General features: G+C 38.6%; 1 pseudogene; it reads left to right on the top strand.

The window, feature by feature from the left end:
• The first annotated feature begins 842 nt into the window (after positions 1-842).
• On the top strand, positions 843-1,259 carry LOC149175746 (COP9 signalosome complex subunit 6b pseudogene; annotated as a pseudogene).
• Positions 1,260-7,649: the final 6,390 nt, after the last annotated feature.

Raw genomic sequence — 7,649 nt, 5'->3', positions numbered from 1 at the left:
AAGAGCCTCCAATATCAGAAAGGACAATTGATTGGCTTTATTGGAAATATCATGTTGCTTGACCCAAAGTGGATATTGCAGCTAGTAGGTAGGTAGGAAAATGCAAATAAGCTCAAGGTTGACTGAGCATTTTTTAGTAGATATAGATTTCTTTCTCCTACAGTGATCATCAAGCTTAAGCCCGAGGTGAAGGCCCAAGAAGCTTAAAGGGAACACTTGTCAAGAAAAATTTTGTTTGTCATAAAAGGATAAAGCACTGGACCTGCGAGTTCTTAGTGTACTACAGGAGCACACTATCCCAAGTGGAGCCACTGTTATCACTTAAGAAACAATTTCTAAATTGTTCATGATTGTAAAGGTTAGGTGTTAGTCCGGGTTTAATTTTTCCATGTTTGCTTTAGTGTCTAAGTCTTAGGAGTCTTGTTGGTATGTTTAAATAAAGTTCAACACTCCGTTTTCATCCATCACTGGTCTAACATCACACCTAAGCTCCATATGTCAATCCTATTTCAAATTTCTTATGCGCTACAAAATCGTGGATTCGTGCTAATCCATAGCAAATCTCATCCAGTTGTCAAATTTATCAAAATCCATTATCTTTCTACATCATCAGTTATCAGCCCATACACTTTGCCTGTCAATTCAACCACTTATCCTCATCATTAGGTCATTAGGTGTCTTGGTACGCACAGGTTGCAAGTTTCGAAAAGGAGCTGAGTGTTCACAATCATGATGATGTTTGGGTTCATACATGGGAAGAAAATTAATAGGCTTTCAATTTAAATTCTTTGAAGATCAGGCGAGGCAGCTTTCCTCATATATTTTTGAAGTCAAACTACACTATGGAGACTATGGAGGCAGAGCGGATTTCTGTTGATCATGTTGCACACCTAAAACCCTCAGATGGAGGCTCAGCTGCTACTCAATTGGCTACACATCTAACCGGAATCCACAGTGCCATAAAAATGCTTAACAGTCGTATTAGAGTTCTTTATCATTTCTTGTCAGCAATGCAAAGAGGTGAAATTCCATACGAAAATTCTTTGCTTCGGCAAGTTTCCAGTCTTCTAAGAAGGTTGCCTGCCATAGAATCCCCAAAGTTTCAAGATGATTTTCTAATGGAATATAACGATACACTGTTGATGGCTTACCTAGCTATGATCACAAATTGTTCCAGTACCATGAACGAATTTATCGACAAGTTTAACACAGATTTTGATAAACAAAGCAGAAGAGGAAGGCGAACTACTTTTCTTTAATTCTTGGTCTTAATTTATGATTTCTAGACTGGATTGAGTTGGTTTACATCTCATTCAATACCCGATGCTTTTCTTCTGCTAGCTGATCATAGATTTCATTTGGGAGGAAGTGTATGTTTACTCTGGGCGGTTTTATCTTATTGCACTACAGTTTTGTCTAAAGGTTGCTCATGTGGATGATCAATATTTTTTCAGTCAGCTGCATGATACTTGAAACTGGCTACAATATTTTCCATATGTGATCAAAGTGTTGTCCATTGTAGTGGTCATTGTTAGCGTTAGATTATTATCATGATATGGTTTTCTTGTTACGTGAATACTAATGAGATAGAATATTCACGTTACAGGAATTCCATGGAGGGGTCAGAAATATGAAGAGGCAAATCGAAGATCACACAGCAAGACCAAGTCCTAAATTTTGATGAGTTACCTTTTTACTTACCTTGAAGAATGGTGTCCATATATTCAGTTTGAACAGCTTCATGACAGTTGAAAAATCCATTGCAGAAAAAGGAAAGACTAAAGAAAGTAAAATTTTGATCCTAAGCTGTGTTTTTTAAAATTACACAGCATTTTTGTAGCATGCTACGAAACTGTTGTAGGTGATGCATAATGCACAGCAGTTTCGTAGCGCGCTACGAAACTGCTGTAGCTGCATATCATAACTCGGTTGACCAATTCTGAGTGACCAAAGGGAAAATTTTTGAAAAGAAATCTTAGAAAAGGATCATTTACAATATGCAAGCATCCAGCAAGGGAAAAACAAGCGGAGGAACTCTAATCTTTTTGTTATACAAATGATCACAACTAGTATTTTCCATGACATTTCAAACAGCTTTGAAGAGGTTTTGTCTTCATACGAGTATATAGGAAGGGTCTACAGCACATGAAGAACGTGGCACTCCATACATTTTTGTGTAATCAAAGAAGAACAACATGGATAATTGATTTCGAAAATCCTTGAGGACACCAAAAGCAGAAAAACAGGGGCAGTTTCCTACTTTCCAGGAGCAGTAAAGAGATGAGACATTAAGGGCCAGCAAGGAGTTTTAAACATCCACCAAAGCTAAACTGAAGGAGACCACTTGTCAGAGAAAGAGTTTTGATTATAATATATTCTATTACCAGCATGATGTGGAGTTAGACTCCTAATTGTCTTAGGTCTCTAAAACTTCTAGTTAGCAGTTTGTTGTATTTAATAGTTAGTTAAAGTTTGAGTAGGTGTCATAGCAAGCAGAATTCGAGTTCCCCTCATGCTAGAAGAGGAATCTCAACTATGTAAAGAATTCTATATATAGGAGAGAGAGAAATATACTAAGGGGTTGGAAATTTTCAGAGAAAGACTCATATTGTGCCATTGTAGAAGATTATGTTTTTATGAATGCATGCTTTGGCTTTACTTCTCAGGATTCAGAAGGAGTTCAATGGTGGCTTGTTTATGTTTGTCCTTATTTCCTTATGTGTAGTAGTATGAATGTATGATACTTAGAACTCACTTACATGCTCTAACTTCCTTCATACATTCATGGACTGTGTTTTCCTACATGTCTCTATGTGTTAACTGATATATTGAACTTTGATGCCCTGACTTCCATGTTTAGCCGATACTGCTATCATACTAAGATTTTCTGACTCCATAAGCCCAATGGATGTTTACTAATTGTGTTCAACCACTTACATTTCTTCATTTGTTCAATAGAGTTAGCCATCTAATCCATTATCAATATCATTAATCATTTGAGAGAGCCCTCTCAGGTTGAGGAGGCTAAGCCTCAGCCAAAAGTAGGTCTGAAAGAGTTACTCAAAATCTTCCTGATCAGCAGCCTATCAGGGTTGGGTTTTGAGATAACAGATTATGACATTTCCAAGGATCCCTAGATTCACATTGTGGCCAGAATTAGAGGTGGAGCCAAAGTGGGGGTGCATCTTCCTCAACCACTTCAAGATATTTTAAGGACGTTTTGAATGTTGGGTTTTCCTTGCCAAAAACCAAATATCTCTCTAGTCCTACATTTGTGGTGGACAAGAAGGTTGAAAACACTTCTCTTGAGGTTAATAATTTTGCATTCTTTTTCATTTCCAACTATTATGAGAAACAATTAATTATATACCGCTTTAATCGATTTTGGCCTTCATCATCATCTCTTTAGGAGTGGGTTTATCAGAATTGGTCTAGGGATGCAGAGATTATTTTTTATTCTAAAAGATTTTTTGTTGCGATATTTCAGAATATGGAGGACATGGAGAAGGTTTCTGATCAGGGTCCTTGGTTTTTGGGGTCAAGATGCATTTCCTTTCAACCTTGTTTCCTGTACTTTAACCCTGTTTCTATGGCATATTTGGAAACCATAGTATGGTTTCAACTTCCCAAATTTTCCATCCATATGGAACACAAATTTTTTTTGGAGGATATGGGAAATTTGCTTAGGCATTTCATCAAAATCGACGCTAAGAGAATTGAAAAAGAAGTCATGACTTTTGTCTTCATATGTGTGGAAGTGGACCTCAACAAAGGTCTTCCAGAAAAAATCATCTTTAAATGGAGAGGCAACATTTATGAATAACCATTGGATTATGAGAATACAACTTTTCATTGCATAAATTGTTAGGAACCTGGCCACCTTCAGGATGCTTGTCCATATTTTCAAAGTCACTTTTTACAACCAAAAATAAAAGAGAAGAATCATGGATGGAGAAATCTGAAGGGACCGAAAGCTTTTAAGTCCTCTATAGCTTACGGGCCAGATAAACTATAGAACCAAAATTCACCTAATGCAAGAAACACTCATCCAAACTCTATGTAGGCTCATGATGTTCCATCCCAACCAAGATGAGGGAAAGACCACACATTGGCCAATTATTGCATGATGTAGTTAGTATTTTGGGATCTCAAAAGAGAGGGCACGAATTCACCCACGAATATGACCATTTAGATAGTGATAAATAGCTAGCCGATATGTTGGAGCATGAGGAATCAAAGACATCTCAAGGAAAGACAATCATTGTCCAATCTCTACATGAACCTGGAAAAACCCCGAATTGGGTAGACGTACGAAAAAGGGAAAGGAAAAAGGGAAAACCAATGTATAATATTGGAACCTAATTCCAGGTTGAAAGAGAATGAAATGTTGTTTAGTGTTCTTCTATTATAAGGAAAAGTTTGCTGGAAAACGAGGCATGTTGGTAAATGATGTAAATCTATTTCTATTAATCAATAGAATGTTGACTTACAAAAAAGAAACATTACCCATAATTTAAATCCCATATCTCATAAGAATTAGATAGCATCACACAAACACACACACACACACACACACTACTATAGGATAAAATGCACTATGTATGGAGAATGGAGATACCCTCAAAGGTCTTCCTAGGACCTTTGGCAGACTATAAGATTATCTGCAGCTATCACAAAGTTACATGCATGTCCATAAACAATAACTAACTATCAAAGCAAAACAGATTGATTACCTCAAGCCTCCATGTAGATTTGTTGGAGAGCGCAATGCATCTAGGTGGAAGTCCCCTGAGCCGGCTCTAGATCAAGTCCTGCACATAGAAGAGACAAGCATAATCACAACATACAACCTTGATAACTAATACATGAATACATAAAAGACATCTAGTTACACATAACTAAGCTACTCATGCTAAAAGGTATTGGACAAACAAGTAAATGAATGATAGTACCAACATCACGGAGTAGACAGTACAACTACAGTTCTATATTAATGTCGGAAGAGTGATTACAACAATCTATTGCATCATCCTTCCCTCACCCTCTAGCTTCTCTCTCTCTCTCCCTTCTTACCAACTTCTTATGCTTAGATTTGAGACTATGCTTGACAATCAAGTAAGCTATCCTTTCAAATGATCTGACCTCCATCACCATAGCCCTAGCTTTGCTTATGTAGCAATTGAGTTAGGGTTGCCAAGTTCCTCCATGAGTCTCTTAAGGTAAAAGCAATGATGTTTCCATGCTTTTCAGCTCTTTCCCATTCGCCTCCTTCATTAGGATTTAGAAATCCCACAAATAGGTCGAACTTGAGATGTTTCCTTGCTTTTCTGAGTGGATTTAGGATGGAATATAGAGATATTTCTGAGTCAATTCGCTCCTTTGACCTCTAGATGCTCATCAGGATCCACTAACATTGTTCCCGAACTAACAACTAGAGTTAGTAGGGTCACTAACGCTCCCTTAGGCTTACAGAGAAGCTTTATAAAGCATGTTGTCAGTGTTTATCCAACGTTAGTGTGGAAACAAGGCTTGTGATCTTGGTCTTTGCTTTAGTTATCACGTCTTTCTTCTCTGAGCCGATGAGGGGGTCATTTTCTTGTATAACAAATGCCCCCTAAAGTGTGAGATCAAAGGCTGCGATGATGGCTAAAATACTTTACCTAACTATAATTTTCCTTCTTCGACAAAAAGAGAGAGAGGATCGGAGCTTCGGGTGGTACGAGAAACCTAATATATGTAGGTTTTAACCCCGTACAGAAATTACTAGCATACGAATTCCAAAACACATAAAATAAACAATGCGAGAGCATAACACATAAAACACATATACACAGAGATTTTCCCCTAGATCCCAAAACCGGGACTACTAGCTTGATTTTTCATTATTGTTCCTTTCAATGTTATAATACATATTTATACATGCCAAAGCATCCAATACCATGGACGGAAAACCATCACGTCCAATACCATGGACCTAAAACCATCGCGTCCAAAAAACATGTGCAAAAATCATGCACAAAACCATAGGTGGGTCCGCCAATCCTAACATAGGGTCCAAAACCAAAATTTTCCAAGGCGCTGCCCCGGACCCCATAAAGTGGGGTTACGGGTACACCTCAAACCCCCTGTGACCCCCTCCCTCCCGCTACACAATCGGCACAACGAAGGGGGGCTCCGCACCCCCTCTAACCCCTCGGTTAACTACGTGGGCTAGTCATGGAAAGAATATAACACAACCCAACATTCTCCCACTTGTTGTTTTCTTTCCATAGGGGGCCACAAGAGAGCTTAGTCATTTTTCCGGCCCTGTGTTAGTGTCAGTCTTTGCAGCCTTCCTCCAGTGATCAAATATTCTCTTACAAAGTGGCCTCAGAGTGTCAAGGTCAAATTTTGTCATTTCAGTAAGTCTTCAAGCAAAATTTGGTCACTAGGCATTAGATCTAGGGTTTGCTTTTATTCCTGTCAAAGTTGTCCAAATGTCGGTCCATGTCACCATTCAGCTGAGTGTACCATCATTCATAGGGTTTTCATTATCATTTCAAGTTCCACTGAGTCATTTTACACCTTGTTCATGCTTCAGATGCGCCTAGGTAAGGTCATTTCCCTCTCCTAGGGTTTTGAAGGAAATTTCTCTTGGACAGTCAATCATCGGCAAAACTTGTATCCTGATGTTCATACACCTTCCCCTATCCTTAAAATACCTTATAAAACACTTCCCATCACTGAGATCCCCCAAATTCTTCATTTTCGCACAAACCCTAGTTTCTTGCTACAACTTGGCAATTTTCTAGTTTGGACTTGTGTTTTGCCTTTTTGGACCCCTTCCCCTCACTCAATCTTTGAAATTCCACTTTCCCCTGCTTCTTAACTTCCCTCCCTACTTCCAAGAATTTTTCCAAGAATTTAGAAGCCGTTTATCCCCTTCATTTTGCTTCATTTTGACAAATCTCTTGTTCCACACATCGGGATAGGTTTTACTCCAATGATGTTTGTGAGCAATAAAAGATGAATTTGGGAAAACTGAGAGACTTTTGTCTAAAATAATCCAAGGAAGAAAAACCTCCTTCACTTTTTACACAGGTGTCATGGTTTTAGAGAAATGTCAAAAATACAATTGCCTCGGGCGAGTTGATTCACCTCTGAAGTGACCTTGGGAAAATCAAGTTTTCTCCTAGCTTGGTTAGCCAAATGACTTTCTTGATGAGTAAAATGATAACTAGACACAAATATATTTCCAATGAGCTATCATGAGCTCAATTTGGAGTTGAGGAACACCTTCAAAAGTTGACTGCAACAGCACTCTGCCTTGAGGCAACCTCATTTGGCACATCTTGGCCAGTCTTGGGAGATTTGATTTTTTACAGGCCAAATGAACTCCAAATTGAAAAATTCCAGTTGGGTTGGAAAGTAGACTCAAATAAATTTCCAACGAGCTATCATGTGCCCAATTTGGACACCAGGAAGGCCTCCAAAAGTCTCATGCAAAAAGCGTTATGCACAGGCTCTATGCGTCGCGCCTCAAGCCCAGTGCGTCACGCCACTTCCCTATGCGCCACGCACGTGGCGCGCACTTATGCTAGGGAGCTCTAAATTGCAAAAAAAATATATTTTTGGATTTGGAATGAAAAATCATGACTGATGGTGCATGG

Source organism: Pinus tabuliformis, chromosome 4_1, assembly GCF_031772625.1.
Source record: "Pinus tabuliformis cultivar Carrire ecotype Pingquan chromosome 4_1, CPIR1, whole genome shotgun sequence".
NCBI classification, from domain to species: Eukaryota; Viridiplantae; Streptophyta; class Pinopsida; order Pinales; family Pinaceae; genus Pinus; species Pinus tabuliformis.
The sequence above is the reverse complement of the archived record's forward strand: the minus strand, read 5'-3'. Positions and strand labels throughout refer to the sequence as shown.